The following is a 21,797-nucleotide window of genomic DNA, read 5'->3' on the forward strand; positions in this document are numbered from 1 at the left end:
GTCAACTTGGCTTCAATCATCAGCATCCTGTTCGATCTCCTGAGCTCTGCCAACAGTAATGGCTGAAAATAGACTTAGACGTATGACCTGAACACAGCCAGGTATAACCCCCAAGCTGAAAACAATAAAGAAATACAATAAAATAAAACACTGCTTGAGATAAAGTTCCCTTTCAGAATTTAGACTAATGATCACTATATAAGTGAATTAATTAATTTGCCTCTATGTGAAATCATTAAATAGAGAAATTATTTATTACTAGATTTATACAGTTCTTTACCAAATTGTGATTGGTTCAAGTTGATAGGATATTTCAGGCTTTCAAAAATTCTCTAGCTACATTTAGTTTCAAATACCAAAGTATCTTTGATGAATAAAATTAAAAAGTCATCTATGAGGGACTGAGCTGGAGCTGCAATTGAGAATTGTACAGGTCATAGTTGGTTAAATCCTGGTGAGGCCAAAGTTAGGGTGAGAAATAGTGTAAGAGAATCTTTTATAAACAGATTCTTATGCCTGAAAATACAAAAAAAAAAAAAAAAGCCACTCAGCAGTGTAGTAACTTGTGGTGTCTTAAATATATTGTTAGCACAAAAAGTGTGCAAAGAGAGCAAAACAAAGAGGGGATGCAGTCATAGAAAGGAGAAAAAGAATGAACAAAAGGCAAAAATAGTGTTATTAATTTCAAGCACATAGCAATTGACTGAATGGCATATTTCATGTAAAATGTTGAGTTGGAACATAGTCCAAAAGTTAAAAATCTAGGTTTGTTCTACATATACCCCCTTAACTCTTATCCTAAACCCCCAGGAATGATGCCTGAGCAGAGCCAGGAGATGCCCCTGGCAACTGGCAGGTATAGACCTTCTCTCCCCCAAGAAAGTGTATTTTTACATTTATTTCATCCATAATGCACTTGTTTTCCAGGTCTACAATACTACAACTTCCTTTAACATAATACCAAATGTTTCTTACTCACGTTTCCTCATCTCCTAGGCAGAATGCATTAGACCAAAGGTTTCACAAGTCAAACTCTCAAAAAATTTAAATGAATAACTTTAAACAAGTTTAAAGGCTTTTAAGGGTCTTATGTTCATGAATAATAAAACAAAAATAACAGATCCTAGTCCTCTACAGGCATATCAGTGAAAGCATGGTTCCAGTCAAGACCTCAGCTCAGTAATGGAGTCATAAAACTAAGTAAATGTCTTTTTAAAAATGTAAATATGGAGCCAGATATGTAGTATTTTATATATGGTCAATTATGGTTCGATCTACTATACTATATATAGTTCTCTGAGCACTGCCAGGTATGTCCTAATCCTTTCCTTCATATATATATATATATATATATATATATATATATATATATATATATATATATATATATATATATATATATATATATATATATATATCAAAGGAAACTTGCACTTTAAAAGTCACATACACCAAGTGATTACAACACAGATAAATGAGGTTGCTCCAGAACCCTGAGTGTTCTGGATTGTGATGGGAGAATGACCTCACTCAAGGTATAGATTGGTGAGCAAATTGAAACACAGCAGGGAACTAAATCCAACAATGTTGAAGATGAAGTTGTAAAGTCTAAGGCAGAAGGACTAAACAGACAACAGCATGAAGGAATGTGTGAATGTGATGGAATGTGATGATGAAAAAAATATATATGGCATTAGGCAGATGGGATAATTTACACTGAACTCTAGGAATTACATTTGGCAGTTAACATGAAAATGTGTGGGAGACATTTGAGGGTACAGAAGACTCTGATACTTGCAATGAGAAAAAGGTCAGAGGAAGGAAGCCAAGGAGATCTATTTAGAAATACAAATGCTGATTTAGAAATATACAAATTTTTATTTAGAAATGTACATGTTTTGATTTATAAATATAGACCTGTCTTTCCTTTTATGTTTTTTTTCCTCCTGTAGAACAATGGTGATATGCATTTAGCTTGGATACTGTCAATTTGGAACGTTGAGTTGTCAAAGATGACAAAATGCCATGAGACACTCTTGTGATACTGAGTAGTAAGAACAAGCTACAGTAGTCACTCAAACACCAGGATGAACAATGACATTCTTTAGTGTACTAGGTTTTATATTATATCTATTAATCTTTACGAAACTGTGTCTGAGATATATATATATATATTTTAGTATAAGGTGGATTTGAGTTAGATTGGATTCCCAACTGTAAAATATACCTGTATTTTGAATACATATAAGATGGATCAGTTTAAACTAATAGTAGGTTAGGTGGAAACTAAATACAAATTTCTAAGCTATATCTAAATACCATATTTTCACTTTATTATAAGCATCTTAGACATTCTCATTAACTTCTTAGAGTATAATTTTATTATAAAGAAAATATGCATCTAAACTGTTTCAAATATGGAAGTGAAAAGTCAGAAGTTGGCTTTAACTCAATTGAAAATAAAATATTTAGTTTAGGACAATCCCTAGTTTTACGAATTTGTCAGATATTAGCTTTGGGGATGTACCAATGCTGTTCCAATGGACTGAAGCAATTAATCTTGTACAACAGTAATAATCATTTATATTTGACCTTTTCTTTGATGATACATATGTGTCTGTGCAAATAGTTGGAAAGGGAAAAGAGAAGTTTGAGCTGGAACCTACACTGTGTTTATTAGGTACAATATGTCCCTTCATCTAAATCTCTGAAAATTTAGACCAAATTATCTTTTGGGTAAAATAACCTTAATTCAAAATTGTGTGTACATCTCAGTATGGGAGATTACTTTAGACTTTCTATAAAGCAAATATAAAATATTCTTAGAAATAAAGAAGCAACAAAGAGAAGAAGCTGAGAAGAAGAAATCAAAGCTGATGAAGAGATTGGAAAGCACCATTACTGATCTTCAAGCTGGAAGAAAGGAATGAAAGCTGGAAAGCTCCAGAGTAAAGGAGTTAACATTTGAATTTGGAAATTTCTGACTTTTCAAACTATGTGAAAACATATCTGTTTTGAGCCACTAAATTTGTTGTAACTTCTAACAAGAGCATTAGGAAACAAATTTAAATACCATGTAAGAACTAGACAAACCCACAATTTGAAATTGAAAAAACAGAAATGAATTTCTGAAAGAAATGTCTTATAGCTAGAGCATTGGGGAAAAAATTCAGCTGTAAGATAAAAATGGTGGAAGTAAGAAATTGATTATGTAATTAACAACTTGACAAATTCAATATATATATGAAGTCATATATTTCTAACTTAATATCCAAAATAAAAAGGAAGTATATAAATAAATGAGAGAGGGTTTACAACAGCATTTTCCTATAATAACACTCATGTTCATTTAGTGAAGCTTGTTTTATCCTATAAAAGTTAACCGATCTTACCCTTTTTTTCTTTTTTTAAAGATGTAAATAAGAACAAAAACAAACTAAATATCTACAAGACAATCGTAGCAAATATCCCTGGATACTGCTCATTGAACACAGTTGTTTGGATCTTAGACTAGACCTGTGTAATTCCTCAATTGGAAAATTACAAGAGGACTTTACCCAGCCCCATAACACTGCTTCCCCATCCCAATGAAAGACTCCTCTCTATGGAGCTGTATCTCTGTCCAAGTGTCTATATTTAAATAAACACTCTCAGTTAAGTAAAGGTCAGAATTCTGTGGTTGTGGCTGCAGACATAGGGTGGTTGGCCCCCACAATGGGAGAAAGGATATCATGTTAAAGAAAATGAGCAGCATCAAACATTTCTCCTGTTCTTCCCGTTGGCTTCAATTAACTTACCACCTTCTGCCAGCCTAGAATTCAAATATGTAGAGTGGGCATCTGAAGTGCAAAATTTCCCAAAGCCAAGAAAAGCATTAGCTAATCCTTTGGGTTTCTTGGTCATTTGCAAATTTTATGTTCAAAGTAAGAAATAGCCAATAAAATGAAAGAATGAGCCTGTGGTCTTAACAGTAGGCTCAGAACGGAAGTACATGATGTTTTTGTCCATAAAATTGCATTGCTACTTGATAAACCTTGTTTTTTTTTTTTTGAACAAATAATATGTAGTTTCTAATATGATAATATGAGATATAATACCAGGGTCTAGTTTTAGGGATGAAGGAATTATTTAGGTGTAAAGGTATAGTCGGAATCATCCAAAGGTGAGCCTTTCCATCTTCCCCTTTTGCTACTCCTCCATTGTAGCAGTCCAGTAAGACTTAATGCTATTCACAAGTTTCCACTTCTCCAGGTCTGCATATTCCCTGTAGAGTCAACAATTTTCTAGGAGTGTCCATCAGTTTATAAAATGATTCTAAGTCTAGAGTCTACTTCCCCGGTTTGTTCCTACTTGGTGCCAATGTCAAGAAAAATAGTTGACTACAGAATTTCTTAAGTGCATTTTTTTAAGTAGAAGTGACTTTTTCATTCTTTAGTAGATTTCAGCTACTCATACAAAAACAAAAGCATTGGCTCGAATTAACGTCAAAAATGATTTTGGGGCCGGCGTGGCACAAGCAGTAGGGCGTTTGCCTTGCAAGTGCTAACATAGGACAGATCTGATCCCCAAGTGTTCCATATGGTCACCCAAGTCAGGAATGATTACTGAGCTCATACCCAGGAGTAACCCCTGACCTTCACCAGTTGTGGCCCAAAAAGAAAAAAAAAATTATTTTATCATCTTATGCTAATTTACTGAAAGAAAAGAAAAACTGGAAGCCATTTTATTGCTTAAGCGCGATTCCTTCATCCTGTTAAAATATGTTGTCTTTAAAAATTAATGTGTACTATTAGGGGTCTCCAGGCTTCCCCCTTCCCTACTCTAGGGAGGAGGAGCAGAGGGAGGGGCAGGGCAGATAGCTGGCTTCCGGTGCTTTGATCCTGGAGGCCGGCTCTTCCCAAGTATGGGTTAGGGGACACCCCACATCACAGGTTTTTTCCCTAGCTTAGGGGGTGCTGGAAGGCTTGGCAGGCCTCCAGCCGTTCCCCTATTTCCTCCCCTACTCCAGGTCTTCCTTGATTGCCGGCCCAGGTAGACTCTATCATGGTCCTCAGGCTTTCCCCCTTTCTCTCCCGACACTAAGTGGGGGACACATGAGGTGGATGGAGGGTTGATGCAGCACTGGTGTATGTCGGGACATTATGTCATGACATTCACTGGTATTTTTTTTCTCATTGGTCTCCATTTCAAAAACCGTGCGGGGGCATGTGCATACCATATATATTTAAAATAAAATGGGAGGATGGACTTTTAGTTTGGGAAGAGACCATTTTGGGTGGGGATACCATATATTTTCAAAATAAAAATGAGAGGATAGACTCTCAGGCTGGGAAGAGGCCAATACTCTTTGTTAGTTTGTTTTGTTTTGGGGCCACACCCGTGATGCTCAAGGGTTACTCCTGGATATGCGCTCAGAAATCTCTTCTGGCTTGGGGGGAATGGAACCACAGTCCGTCCTAGGTTAGCATGGACAAGGCAGATGCCTTATGGCTTGCACCACTGCTCTGGCTCCAGAATTCGTGTATTTTTTAATGAAGTTAGTGGCTGGAATAACAATAGTACATCAGTAAGTCATTTGCCATGCATAGTTGATCCGGTTTTGATTGTGTCTATCTGTATGGTCCCTCAAGCTTGTGTAGAGTGCAAGGATTCAAGCTTCCCTGAGTACAGATCCAGGAGTAAGCCTTAAGTGCCTATTACTATACCCCCCACTCAAAAACTGGAGTTAATAAGTCCCTATCCCTACTCCAAATACAAATGTTAACTTTTCTTGTTTCTTTACATACTGGTCTAAGGTCTGTGGTTGCAGAATTAGCTACCTAGGAACCATAGGTTCCACTGTCCAGCCTCAGTGCCATAAAAATCAACAGAATTGGATGGAAGCTGATGCTTTTTATGGTCTGGCCACCAATTCTTGCTGCCTAACACTTGGCATGGAGTAATCCTTCACTTTGGGAAGTATTTTTCTAAATCACATCTATATTCTATAGTGGGAGAAATTGGAACTTTACTGAATATATTTCTATATGGACTTCTCAAATTTGGGTATTAATACACAACACATATATGTATATGTACATACATATATATATGTTCTCACCATCATATACTTATAAATGTGTATATTTTTCCATTTTCATTTAAATATTATTAAATCTACATATTTATCCTCCAAATTTTGCTCAATTTTTATATTTTCAATGAAAGTTATGTTGCTATAGTCAAAACATTGCATGTTGATGTAACCTAATTACTAAATTTATTTTATCATTCTTGTCTCATAAGAAAATATCTCCACAAGTGCAGATAAATCTTTCTCTTTCCCTTTTTATTGTTATCTTTCTGACAGATTTTTTCTTGGCTTTTTAATGGTTGAGGAAGTATGTACTTGTCCTCCCGCACGAAAATAGTATATTTAAATGCCCTACTGATGTTGAAGTCAGCTCAATAAATTGTTCTAATCAATGGAATGTGGTTAGAAATGTTAGATATTTATTATGGAAACTTTCTCCATCAAAGGAGTATGATAATTATAGTTGTTTCTTTGGGTCTTTGTCCCCAGAATGAACACATACAAAGTGGAACTGGATACTATCAAAGCTAAATCAAAATCTAACTGAACCAAGATCTGTAGAAACCTATAGCTAGCCCACCAGATACATAATCTCTTAAATTAAAATTTATGTATTTTTTTAAAAAGACTTAAGCAAAAATTTGAGTGATGCATATTATAAGAATCTGTGTTCTCCCAAGAGATGTTCAACAAGTATTTAAATTAGCAAGGTAGGAGTAAATGACATTGTTAACTTTTTACTACTACTTTTTGTAAGAATCTGGCAGCCAAGACATAATTCACTGTGATTAATTTAGGTACTTCTATATTTGCTTAATATTATTCAAGTATCTCAATAATCACTGAATAAATTATTTTCCAGTATTGTAGATAGTAATTCAACAAACTAAGAGGACATGCAAATCTAATAAGTGTTTGTCCAAGTCATAGCCATATAAAACAAACCAAACACTTACTTCTTTACATTTTTGGCCACTATGTTCAAACATCAACTTTAAATATCAACACTATTTATTTTTTAAGGAAATAAAAGTTATGAAGAGGTTGGTGGTCCTGTCATTAGAATGATCCTAACAGCTGAGATGAATCAACTGTGTAGTAATTCAATTTGCTTTAGCATGATAGTTATTACGATGTGACTTCACTTGCAGTAACTTGCACATTGGACACATTTCCTGGGAAAGAAATGATGGATTCCGAAGGGAGACGTTGTTTCCATAGTTTAGTAATGATCAAATAGTTGTGTGGAATCTTACTCAAGTAGTTTAGGACGGAGACATTCTATAATGTTTGCCATGATATTGTCCTCTCTTTTTTTCTCCCATTTTTTTTCTGTTTGATTTCTCTCCTTCTCAGTGTTTCAACTTTTCTTACTGCTTGTTCCTTTGAAACAGGTCTTGTTAACACTCATTAATGAGTGTGATCCGAAGCTCCAAAACAAACAAATAGGAAAAAAAGGTGGATGAACGAACTGAAGTCTAATTTTTCTGCCAGGTTTCAATGGATCTCAAGAGCAGCTGAGGCTATAGCCAGTTTTTGTAGGAGCTGCTACAAGGCCACCAACCTTTAAGTCTCTATACAAACCAAAATTGCAAGGGTTGTCTAAACATATAAAAACCAGCTTCTCTTAGAATTGATTTTTATACACTAACCAGTAAGCATATGTGTTCTCTCTCAAGGAAATTACTCCCTCTACACAGAGCATTTTGTCACACTATAAGATACTACCCTCAAATCATTATATAAAGGACATACTCTGATCTCATTTAAATTACAGTAAAAATATAATATGAAAGTCATTTACAAAGATTTTATTATTTAAATGGTATCAAATTTACCAGGAAAAATGTTGTGTATGGTATATTATTTAACCTTATTAATATAGAAAGTTTTGATGTTTAAGTTCTTATTCATGAGGGTAACACCTAATTTACTATTTGCTTTATGAATATTTTCTCATGTACTTTGCAAATTACTTTAAAATTTATACTAGTGGATGGGGTCAGAGTGATGATACAATAGGTGGGGCATGTGTCTTGCACATGGCCAACATGAGCTCCATCCCAGGCATCCCATGTGGTCCATTGAGCACTGCCAGAATAATTCCAAAGTGCAGAACTTAGGTAAGCCATGAGCAAATATGGGCATGGGACCCCCAAAGCAAAAATGCATGGAGCTTATAATGTACCCAAACACTGTTGGTTGTAGGTGCTAAAAATAAATCAATGAACAGTTTAGGAAATAATCTTGATCCCATAATGCATAAGTCTTAGCATAGAGTTGAAAAACAAATATAATAAGTATATATAGTACATTAACAATATTAAACATAGAAAAATAAAAATAGAAATAAGTGGGATAGAAAGCCCTACATTAGGAAGAAATTATAATTGTCGACAACATACGAAGAAAACATATATAGAATAGAAAGTGAAAATAATCAACTAATGCAAAATTTTAGAAAGCTTTTTTAAAGTTGTAAAATAATATATATTCACTAATTTAATTTTTTGTTTTGAGGTTTGTGTGTATGTGTGTGTGGTTGTGGTTGTTGTTGTTGTTATCATGATTTAGGTCATACCCAGCAATGGTCAGAGATTATTTCATTGCTTAGCCCTGAGGAATCACTATCATATGTTCTTGGGTACAGCATGCCAGGATAGAAGCCAGCTTGGCTACATGAAAGTAAGTGCCTTAACCACTTTACTATCTCTGGTGTTTAATCACTGTACCCTTTCTTGATCATATTGAGTAATTCTTCAAAAAAAAGCAATTCATAAAATCCCAAATAAGACTAAAATAGTCATTCTATAATTCACATGCTTTTCATAGTTGGCCAATTTTGATTTTAAACTCGATGAATATTCAGCCTAGACTTTGGTAATGATTTAACTGATTTAATGTTTGTGACTATTATTTTAAGACAAGAAGAAAAAAGTATACAGGTTATTTTGACTCTACTCATTCTAAACACAATGAATTCAGTTCTAATATAAAAATGCTATAAAATACAAGTGATTAATATATACCTTTAACTTTTTATGAGTTTGATATTTTAAAGAAGATATTAAGCTAAAACTCTTGGGTAAATCACTTTGCTCAAGGCTACTGCCTTTATGGATCTTTAACAGCAAGCAGTAAGAGGATATTTAACTCAAAGATCTTGAACAATGTCCTTTGAGTTATGAAAACTATAATATTGAAGATTTTTAGACTTGCCATCTTTGGAAATTTATTATATTTTTCCAATCTTCTATCCATATTAAAATGATTTTGTTCTCAAACTTGTACACTGCACTACTCATCAACAGTTCAACAGGTTCAAATTATTCTTTGTATTGTACTTGAGAAACAGACTTGTGCCCACATTTCTGTCTTTTCTCAACCAGCAAGAAGCATGAGAGGAACATTAGAAAGAAGATTGTAAGAGGATATAATCCTTTTTAGATCAAGAATTAGAACATGTGGTTCAAGATATGCCTATTAAATTCTATTCAAGTTGTTGACTATCTTGCTAATCACCCTTAATAATCTAGTGAATTTCTTTTGGCAAATGTGTTTTTGAAATTGTGGGTCAAAAATTTAAGCTTGTTTAATTTAACAGATTCTACTAAATCATTTTCTAAAGTGTTTATATATTAAACATCCCAATAACTGTAAGAGATTTCAACTTAAATTCTTCTGTCTTTCCAATAAATAGATAACAAGATCTGTGTTTCTGTTTGACTTATTAAAACGTTTTAGTTATGATTTTATATAAACTTTTATTATGCTAAGTATTTAATTGCTAAACTATTTTCATAATTACATTGATTTTAACAGAAAGGTCTGATAAAATTTGATTTTTTTCTTCTGCCAAAAAATCTCATTTTAATGATTTCCCTTCTTCATTTTTTTTGTTTTAGCTTGTATGTTTGGTAAAACATATTAAAATATTACATAGAAAAAGCAAGCAGTAAACTGAAATAATTGCATAGTAACATGGTGTTTTTATAAAACTCTAATAGCAATATTAATTTCTCTATCCATGTCAAGTATGAATTTGCATTTGAAATACTTCCTTATTAATTAGAGGAGTATTATTCCCTTTCCTATGGGAATTGCTTCTTAGTAAACTTTATAAAACTCCATAAAAAATGACCAATTTCAGATCCTATCAAGAAAAATTTTGAAGTTGAGTCTATCAACACGCATCAAGGGTATAAAATAAATCCCCACATTCTAAATTCACCCCACACAGACAGTTCTGAAGAGAGGTGGTGGTAAAAAATTAATAAGCCAAGCCAGTAAGGAGAGAGTAATAGAGTTAGTTTTTCTTTTGTTAATATTCTACTCATGGTCTCGCATGGAGTCAAAGCCAGACTGACCTTTCTTTATTCTTCCAGTACAAATTACACAAAGTAGGGGAGGGTAGAGTGATCCAGGTGGGCTTTTACATATAAAAGGGATAGGTTTGAAGAAAGAAGGAAGTTGAGGGAATTTCTTTGTTTTCTTGGTGACAACTTACAATTACACCCTCTGTTCAAAACAAAAATTGAAAAAGGCTACAAAAGTTTTGTTCTACTATTCTCTACCAGAGACAGGGACCCCAGAACAGAACTTAGAAAAGTGGTTTTTATTTTGCACAAACCAGTAAAATCTGGCTGTAAAAGCACCAAATGTTAAATTAATTCTCAAAACAATCAGCTTTTTCCACATATTTGTTACACAGACATATATGAACAAAAACATTAGAACCTTTCTTCAGATATACTTAATTTGAAAAATTCTTAAACATTCTTACACCAAGCACTGTAATATGAGTCTAGAACATCCAAGTTTCTTTTCCATAAACTTCCCTAAACAAAATCACTAGAATATTTCTGCAGATAAATATACAATTTGAAAATAAGTTTGCTAGAACATTCTTATAATGAGAATTGTAATAAGAGTCTATAGTATCCAAGTTTCCCAATGACTCCTGTGGACAAAGACATTAAATTATCTTTGCAGATATAATTTGATAATAAATTGCTAAATTTATTAAACCACTAAAGTTGAATTTACAATTATCTGTTTGCAGTGGGACATAGAAAAAAGAGAGTAGCTATAAATATCTATACAGGTTGAACAACAGTTTAACTAGAAATAAAATGACAAATGCAAATGAAAATGAGAGATAATTTAGAAGAAAGTTGCAGGAGGTTCTGAAAGCATTTTCACTCCAGTTGGGCTTCGGCTGGGCTTGGATTCTTCATCTTTTCCTCCATCTTCACCTTCTGTGGCAGTCTGCTGAATCATTTGAGACAAAAAGGTCTTCAGTACCCGGGCTAGAATCCGGCTGGTGGGGGACTCACTCATCTTCCTGCTGCTGTTCTCCCTCCAATCCAGCTTTCTCTTTGGCTTCTATGCCATCAGTGACCTGCAGGTTAGAGACATAGGTCCTCACACAAAGCACCTTTGGTAGAAGAAAGGTGGTGGGCATCAGCCTCTGGGACATTGTTCAGAGTCTTCAGCTCTCTTTTCTTCATTGCCTGCTTCTGTCCCTCCTGAGAAAGTCTCTGCCACATTCAGAACAGGGGCCATGTGCACCAATGTTCCGGTAAAGGGCACTGCACACTCAGTCCAGTTCAAAGAGTTCATGGTAATAAATCACCAGAGGTTCAAATAACTCACCATGGTTGGGGTCTTCTAGGGTCCTTGGGTTCCAGTTTGGGCACCAGATGGAATGAAAGTTTCATGCCCCAATTCCAGAGGATTAAGGAGACACAAGTCTGAAAGCAAACGCAGACACAGGAAATAATCCACACACGGCTAAGGAGATAATACAGGTTCAGCATTTTACACTGCAAATTTTTCTCTCCTACAAGGCCAACAAGTAGATAGCTCAGTTACGGAAAACCAAAACTGCAAGCAGCTTCTTCCTGTGACCCTGATCTTTATTGAGAAACCAAAGACCACCAGTTGGGGTGGAGAACTGGTAGGCTAAGGGACTAATTCAAAAGGAGCTTCATTCCAAACACTGTTTCCATCCAGTGTTGATAAGCACCAGCAGAGAAGAATTATCCTGAATAGAAGAAAGACTGGTTATTTCAACAAAGGGTACAATTTTCAGGTATTTTCTTGTAAGTTATCCTGTTTTCTTTACCAAAAACTAAAACTAAAACAAAGATGCTACTCTGTGGTTTGTTTGTTTTTTTTTTTTGGTTTGTTACAAATCAAATTCAGAAAACTTGTGCATCCTTCAAATTTATATTTGTTGTTGACACAGAGCTGAATTCTGAATTCAGATCTACTAATTTGGCATTTTTCTAATTATTTGGCCAAAAAAAAAATCTTCGTTTCAAAAATCACTAGTAAACATCATGCAAGACCTGTTTCATACAGACAACAATTTGGAAAACATTATTTCATTTCAAAACCAATCAACTTTCCATTACACCACAGATGTCTTTAACAAGCCATGATTAAACTATATTTAAAACAGTACAGTAATTCAGGCTAGAAAAATTAAATTAGCCTTCACATTCCATACTATTACTTTAGGTGAAGGACACAGTTAAAAGGATTATCTCAGAAATAACCGTATTTTAATATATTTAGCTATTTTTTTCTAAACATATTAGTTTTCATAATTTGATTCAGAAGTTACTAGTTCTTATATATCTAATTTATAAAAATGTCAAAAAAAAAAAAGAAAGTCATCATCTCAAAATTACATCTTTGTTTCCTTAACCATTAAAATCAGATGTTAGGGCTGGCAGCCAAGATGAATATGCATCCTTACAAATGTACACAAGATGGGAAGGAGACAATAGTCAATACTGTAATCTTAGAATAATAGTGTCAGAAAATTAGTTCACAGGGAATATATAAGGAAAACATGAGCACAAATGACTGCTTTTCCATAATAATGACAACACTTATGTAGAGCTAACTACATTTAAGTGCATGCCATTTAGTAATTTATTTAATATCGCCAAGCATTAGGGTAGATTCTATTACTATCACTGCCTTTTTTGAGAACTGAAGTTATTGAGATATGGTATGTTATTACCATGACATGAATGCATTGTAACCAGGAGATTCCTGGTTTGAAAAAAAGCTACCTGAACTCAGAAACTGCTCTGTTGTTTATATGCCACCACATTGCCTTATGGGACCTTCTTTCACACCTTTCTAGTTTAATCACTTCCCTTGCAGTACTAAAGTAGATGGTTTTTGTTCTCAGTCACTCTATTTGCCTTTTTAGGCAGAGAGAAGACTGATCAGCCTAGTTTGGGAAATTTAAATTTGGTATTACTTTTTATGTCACTGATTCTAAATGGCTAAAAGAGTGAACAGAATACAAATAATTTCTCTTTAGCTCCCTGAGGTTTATAGGCAGTGTTTTTACACAGTAAATTCAAAGAATAAGCTGAGATGAAAATACAAACAACAACAATTTATCAAGTTACTTCAGTTTATTTAAATTTCATGTCCTATGTTCCACGAAATGAACTGAAATAATGATTATTACAATCAAAGACACATATTGAAACAATTATTTTAGCAAATTCAGCATTCCTTTTCTGGATAGCATTATCTTAAGGCATATTTGTCATTTATAGTCTAAAGATTAATTTGTTCTTTAGAGAAGCCAAATATTCAATAATCAACTAATTAAATCTAGAAACAGAGGCAGAGAAGGAAAAATTCTTGCTGCAATTTGTGTCAAGATTTTAATGTTATGCTTTTATTTCTTGGTGACTTCAGTTAGAAAGACATGCAGACAAATACACAGTAAAATATTCTCTTCCCCTGAACAATGAATTATGTTCTCTTTATCTCTGAATAATAATAATAATAATAATAATAATAATAATAATAATAATAGGCCACCATCTTGACATCCTTCCCTAATCATGTCTTTTGTTTGTTTGTTGTTTTGGAGTCAGACCCTTCGGTGCTCAGGGCTTACACCTGGCTCTGCTCTCAAAATACGCTCCTGGAAGGCAAGGGGGTCCATATGGGATACTGGGATTTAATTCACTATTTGTCCTGGGTTGGCTGCATGCCAGGCAAACACACTACCATTGTGCTATCTCTCTGGCCCCATCCCAACCATGTCTTTAACATGCTCAATACATTTCTGCTATTATCCATCAAGTACATTGTGCAAACATAAGATTTGTAACAGCAACCAGTAATCACATTCTTCAATTTTTAATTAGATAATTTTTATTTTGACCAAAGTGAATTACAAATCTTCAACAGCAATATTTTAGGTACATAGGGACATTGAATCAGGGGCATACCCACCACCAGTGATGTCCTCCCTCCACCCCCGTTCCCAGCATGCATCCCATATCTCCCTCCTTTGACCCCCAGCTGCTAGTATAAGTGGTCCCCTCTGTCTCTAGCTTGTTATAGATTGGGCTTTGATTCTGTTGTTGTTGGCTTTGGATTTGGTGTTTAAATATGATCATTTTTTATTTCTACTCAATGTACATACAACTGTTTGGTCTTGGTACCCTCCATTATTTTCCCCTCAGTTTATAAGGCAGAACAAGATGGTTCAAGTTACGTGGTTCTGTTTGGAGGGAAACAAAAAGAAAGAGAAAAAAGAAAAAGAAATTGAAAAGAGGGGGGGTAAAAGTCAAATAAGAAAGAAACGGGAGGAATTCTTCTAGAGGTTATACATATCAATTTAAGAAAAAAGGGAAAAAGAAACAAAAACATAAAAACTATTAAAAAAGCAAACAAAAGAACCCGAAAAGCATCACAGCAATAAAGACAACAACCAAACAATAACCACGGTCTTGAAATATTTTGGTACTCTCTGTTTCTGTGCTCTGTTATCTAAATAGATGAGGGCAGATATTTTTAAACTTACTAGCTTGCCTCAGCTCCATGAAAATAAATGATATTATTTCATAAATTGAGAGAAAAAGATTTTTTATTCAAAATGTTTTAAGATGGAATTTATTGGCATTTTGATAATGGATGCTTTGAATATAGAAACTCAATCATCTTAAGTATGAACAACAAATTCATATTACTTTGGTTTTTGTTTCAAGCACCCAAACAAAACAGATAGATCCTTAAAAGACAAGATTTAAAAAAAGCCACACATTTTAAATATGATCACTAATTCAATTCATATGTGATGTCCAAGATTCAGGTCAAATACATTCAGGTATAAATATGTATAATTTTTATAAAAAAAAGCTTGATTTTGAAATAATAAATAATTTCTCCAAAGTCTAATAGCTGCTATTGAACTACTCAGATTCTGAATCTAACATCTTACCACCATCCTTCATTCTCCAAACACTCCTATATGAGATTGAGAACCACCCAGGCTTTCCCTCTGGATGCTCTCTGGAAGCTTGAAATGAGTTTTCATTCACTCTGCTGTCAACTACTCCTCAGTGCCAGGTCAATCTTGTTGCTCTCACGACTTGTGTTATGACTACAACTCCTGCTGCCACCCCAGCAGCCATTCCTGCCAGAGCTCCACAGTGGAAAGAATGTTTCCCTCTGAATGATTTCAGGTCTATACTTACGACTGCCCACATTCCCCACATGTTCATCTAAGGGATATGGATTTCGCAACCACCGTTCTTATAAAAAAAAAAAAAAAAAACATGACTGGCTTCTCAGGGCAAAAAAAAAAAAAATCATAATATTTTTATTGAGTGCTTGCCATATGACATTAGTATGTTTAATCTTCTCAGCAACCCTGTTAAGTTATTTTATAAACCAGAAACAGAGGGTTAAGAAAGAAAGGCAGAGGTGGAATATAACCTTTTTTCATACTCATAAAAGCACCTTTCCACTGACTACAGCCTGGCAGTTTCTGTTAAGAATAACATTCCCGTTTTTCCCTGGGAGGTCAAGTGGTGATGGGAAGAGAGGACCTGGTAATTAAGACATGCCTTCCCAAAATTCTTGTGCTTATTATAAGTTGATCATAGGTTACTTTCTTTATGAATATTAATCTGTATGTCTTAGTAGTCTCCTAAACTTGCCAATAAAATACTTTATAAAATCATCTCTTGGTAATAAAAAAGACAATTAGTCTAATACCCCAGACTATATAAAAGACTACATTTTTCCAGATTGAATGTCCAATTTCTATAAGTCCTTGATAAGACAGAAATTAGAAGCCCAAGTGAAAGTACAATGGGTTAAGTGTTTGTTTTGCACACAGTCAACCCAAGTTTGATTTTGGGTAGAGCCCTGCCAAGAGTGATGCCTAAGTACAGAGCCAGGGGTGAGTCTGGAGTTCTTCCAGGTGCGCCCAAACCACTCACTGCACACACACAAATATACATAGGCCCATACACAGTTTTTGTCTGTTTCATTAAATAACCAAATGCCTTTGCTTTTGTAACTGTATTTACTAACCAATTTTCTGATTTTCAGTTTAATTTTGCAGATACCTTAACTAGGAGAGAAACACTTATATGGTAATTATGAGCACATCAATTACTGAAGATATCTTATCTCATTGGAATTCTATTTTAGAGTTTCCAAAAGCAATTCACTACACATTATGTCCACATATTTTGTCAAATTCATCACTCTTTATTATGTACTTGACATTTCAGTTAAGATTCATTATCACATTTTTAATTTACATAAAGATGAAAAACAACAAAATAAATTCTGGTCAACTACTAAATCATAGTTTATGTAGTAGTTACATTTTCTCATTCATTTTGAATAACTTAATAAAATCTTTTACGTATTTCCTTGTATAAAATCTGAAACCATTTTAGAAATCAATTGACTGCAAATATAGATTACAAGATTGGGTTAAAACCTATGCTTTTCACTAGTCCCTTATGTACTGACTTAATATTAATGCACATTAAGTAGTTAGTGAATTAGAATTACCAAATAACCTCAAATTAATATGGATTTCTTGCTAAAATTGAGTTTAGGATTTCAAATTTTTTGAGATATATTCCTAATGTCAAATCCAATCCTTAAAAAAAGTATTTTTAGGGGCTGGAGGGATGGTGCAAGGGGTAAGGCATCTGTTTTGCCTGTGCTAGCTTAGGATCGATCCCCAGATGTCCCATATGGTCCCCCAAGCTAGGAGTGGTTTCTGAGTGCATAGACAGGAATAACCCCTTAGCGTCACTGGGTGTGGCACAAAAAGCAAAAAAATAAAAATGATCTTTTTCTTCTTAATTTCCTTGACATTTTTTAAAATTTAATTTAAAATTTATAAATGTTTATTAATGTCTCTATTGGAAGAAAAAGTCATCTAACTCTGCTGGAAGTAAAAGTCTTCTAAGCTAACTTGACTTTTTCTTTTCATTTTTAGCCTATCATGTTTTGCATTTTATCTTATAATGTCCAATGACTTACTAGTTAATTAAATCACATATCTATTTTTATAGTCAGTGGAATGTCAATCATTATGTTCAAGATCATCATCTTTAGAAAGGATGTACAATTCAATTATATATAATTACTTAGATTATTATTTAACAAACTATGTCTATACTTAAATTTCATTAACCTAAAGTTATTTCTTTGCAGCATTTAAAATAGTGTGCCTGGCTAGGGAGATAGTTTAAAGGCTATAAAAAGGTTTTACACAGCAGATTCCTAGGTGTAACCCTAAAGCACCACCTGAACATCACCTCAGCACTGATTCAGGAGTAACTTCAGAGCAGCACCAGTTGTGACTTCAAAATAAAATCAAATAAATAAAAGAAGTATGACTTTCTCAATGAAGGCTAGGGACAAGAAAAATACTAGAGGGATTGAGATGTTTGTTTTGCATATAGCTTGTCCTATTAGTACTAATCCTTGAGTACAGAGCCAGAGTAATTCCTGATCATTTCAGGACTATTATTAACACCGATATAAATATTTAAAAGCTTTTATTCCAATTTAATGTATGAGTTTATATGTCAATAATATACCAGTAGTAGATAAATCATAATAATCCCAGATGTTTATATGTGTGTGCGAGAATGTAAATTTAGAACTGAGAATTAAAATCTAGAGTTCATAATATTCCCTTGCCATTTCCCATAACAACACAAGTTTATATAATATTTTCAAGAGTATTTAATTGGCAATCATCATAATTATTCCTGGAACATGTATTCCACATGATTCCCCATTGATATGCTATTGGACATACCTCCAGCTTAATAGATTTTGGGGAAGAAAACAAAATGCTGTAAAAAAAATAGCAGGATCATCATTTTACATGTGGAAAGGATTTTCACCTTTCCTGTTGAGTCACTAAAGCAGATTAATTGAAAACAGAGAACATGTTTTTCAATTCCTAGGAAAATTGAGGGTTGCCATGCTGGTGTTAGAAACCCTAAAGTCAATATCTGATATGAAATACATGCAGTAAGCAGAAATTAAAAGCTATAATATAGACATATGAATCAAATTACCCAATTATAGTCTTTTATGGAGATTTTATAATATCTGACACTGGAGGAGGTTAGTCTTTTTATTTTTGGAAAAATCCCATGATAAGACCTTTGACTACAACATCTTAGTTTAGTAAATATATTTTGAAATTTGTATGACAATCCTTCTAGGGCTCTCCTTCATTCCCAAGAGAATAGACTAGGCTGTGTACTATGAAACTCAAAGGAATCTTTTATATATGAGACCATACTTTTTCTCCATCATCAGACCTACTTCAAATTGTGGACTAGTCAAATCTATATGTTGTATTTTGAGAGGAGTATCTCATAGAGAAACCTAGAAAAGTGGAGATTTTTAAGTAGTTGTAATTGTAAGACATCGAAATAGGCACTGTTTCATTGAAATATCTCTGTTGCTTGGGTTTAAAATAGTTTTGCCTGCCATCAGTCCTTATTTTGCCATTATTCTCTCACTGTTTCATGGGTCATATTAAGAATTTTGATGTTTCATTTGAAATCCAAATGGTTGCCACTCCACCCAGTAGTCTGCTCCCTCTGAACTGCATTACTGTGTTGATAGCCTATTCATGTGATGGGAAACCAATGTGTAAGTATATAATTTTGCTTTGACTTTCCATATGCCACCCACGGACCCAGTTCATGCCTACTCAACCTTCTGGTTGGCTTTCTTTTCTTGCATAGACAGACCTCCCAGAATCCTGACCTCATGCAGACGGGCAAAATTCCTGGATACAAGACCCACCCACAGAACTGGTTGACTTACCCAGTTATGTTTTTTCTTGGAATCTAAAATTCTTGTGCACCCTCTGAAAATCACCCAACACCACAATCTTCAATTCTAAACAATTGTCTCTGGCTAAAATAGGTTTTCTAATCCCAAAGACTCATACCATCCAATCAAAAATGTTTAAAAAATTTTTCATCATCATCATGCAAAGTATTTAGTTTATGTTTAGTGCCAAAAGAATAGAAAAACACATAAAACACACACTCATAAATATAATTCACACAGATCACATTTCTGATCAGTTTTCAGAGGTTCCACATTAAAAGATAATTTCTAGGAAATATGTCTTATTTATTTTTTTAATTTTTATTTTTATTATAAGAACAAAGATGCAAAGAAAGAGGACAAGGTAAAGTTACAGTGGAAGGACAATCACCCAGAAGTCCCCTTGCTGATATCTTAACTTTGAACTTTCAACCAAAGAACATTAAGAAAAATAAAATAGAACCCATTACAATTACTTTGTCCCTCAAGTCCCCAGATTGTAATACATAATATTTCTTAGCAGCACACAAAGCAATGGAAAGCCATAAAACTTATGTAACTCCTTAAACATTGAAGGCAAAGTACTTTTTTACATTTCTATGCACATGCATATTAGTATAAGTTAACCTCAGAAGTTTAAGTGGGTTGTTTTTCTTAAAGATTAGAGTCTAAGGAGTACATTAAAAACGGTGTTAGAGTGGCAATTATTGTTTGCATAGACCCACCAATATATGAGGGACATGGGAAGGAAAAGCCTTGGCCTAAATACAAGGAGACCTTACCCCTGAAGTTTTCTGGCATAAGACCAACTCTAGGCTCCAGGCAAACTAGTTTTTCCAATCCAAGTTATTGTCTATAGTGCCAATACAGTTTTATTTTTCACACAGTGTCTGTTGTTGGTATCATGTTTCTGTATTAAAGATCCTGGAATCTGCATATCCTATATTGCAGTCAGAATGGTGCTGAGTGTCCTCTCATTTCATCTCACAATTAAAGGGCAATGCAGAGAGCCCTGTCCTGTAAGCAGGTCGTTGTTGTTAAGTCTTCTTAGTGCTAAGGGAAGTCTCTTTTGAGCAGGTCGATGTCAGAGCAGTGGTAGGGTCTTCCCTGGTAGAGGATTGATTCCAGGTGTTGTTATAAAAAACCTTGGATGATTCATAGATAGCTTCCCTGGCTCAGGGGTGAATGGAGGATGCCCATTCTTCTGAGGCCTGTGCCAGGTCATTATATCAATGTTCAAAGTGTAAGGTCTCATTGCACTACAAGATTTGTGTGTTCCAATCTCTATTAGATAAGAATTTATTTGTATGTATAGTATTTTTCCAAATGTGCCTGAGCGATTTTGAAAATGAATACTAGTAAGAAAAGAACCCCTGAATGGGGTTCAGTATGCATATGAGAGGAGTTTCTCTCCTTCCCCCTCTCCCCCAGAGCCCGATTTACCAGGCCTGGTCCTGAAGACCAGTCCCCTGGACTAAGTGGTCAGCCCAGGGGTCCTATGGCTAGCTGTCCTGCCCAGAGCCCCCAACATACCAGTCGAAGAGAATCAGAAATGCTGGCATGTTGAGCCCAGCCCCTGCCTCTGTAGTTTGTGTATGCATTGGGGAGGAGTTTCTCTCCCACACCCTCCCCTCAGGGCCTGATTTACCAGGCCTGGCCCTGAAGATCAGTCTTGCGTGGGGGGATCTCAGTCCCCTGGAATAAGTGGTCAGCCCAGGGGTCCTATGGCTAGCTGTCCTACCCAGTCCCCCCAAAATACCAGTCGAAGAGAATAAGAAGTCCTGGCATGTTGGGTCTTCTGAGCCCCTGCCTCTGTAGTTATACATATATATCTTTTAACATCATCCAAAAAATGTTCTTAATTCTTGACTATTTCTAAGGAAAAAAAATGGAATGCCCTAGATTTGAAGGATAACATTATAATAGGTCTCTAAAATCAGTGTATATGTAGACGTGTATATGTGTATATGTGACTTCCTATACAGTGGTCCTCTGTGACTGCCAAGCCTAATCCATAAACAATTCATTTATACAATGTATGTCTTATTTATTTATTTATGTTAATTGAAATAGCTACCCTACAAATTATAAAAATGTTACTTACATTAATATATTGTACTGTATTTCATCTGTATACATAATATGTAATCAATAAATGCAATATAATTATTTTAAATGATTCATATAAAATACTTCAATAGATTAAATAAAATACTACAATGGTTTTAATTTATGAAAAAAAAGGAAATAAAATATGTGATTAACATGTGTGAGTTCTCCTGAGAGTATAATCAATTAAACAGCTTGGGATGTTTGTAACTCCATATAAAACAGTAGATTATGTAGGAGTCATTGCAACTTTTCTGTAAAGGGACAAAGAGCAAATGTTTTAAATTCATTGAATCATAAGGTGTTGGCTACAATGAATGATGTTGTTGCAGTGTAAATAAAGTCATGCAAGGTAAATAAGCAAATGATTTTGGTAATGATTCAATAAAATGACTATGAAAAAGGAATAGACGAGATAGGACAGAGTTTGCTCAATTAAAGCATATAC

At 34.3% G+C, this 21,797-nt stretch overlaps 1 pseudogene; it reads right to left on the reverse strand.

The window, feature by feature from the left end:
* Positions 1-11,743: 11,743 nt before the first annotated feature.
* The window catches only part of LOC126025824 (mitotic spindle assembly checkpoint protein MAD2A-like), a 44,789-nt pseudogene continuing 34,735 nt past the window's right edge, over positions 11,744-21,797 (reverse strand).

The sequence above is a fragment of the Suncus etruscus genome, chromosome 13, assembly GCF_024139225.1.
Source record: "Suncus etruscus isolate mSunEtr1 chromosome 13, mSunEtr1.pri.cur, whole genome shotgun sequence".
Lineage (NCBI taxonomy): Eukaryota > Metazoa > Chordata > Mammalia > Eulipotyphla > Soricidae > Suncus > Suncus etruscus.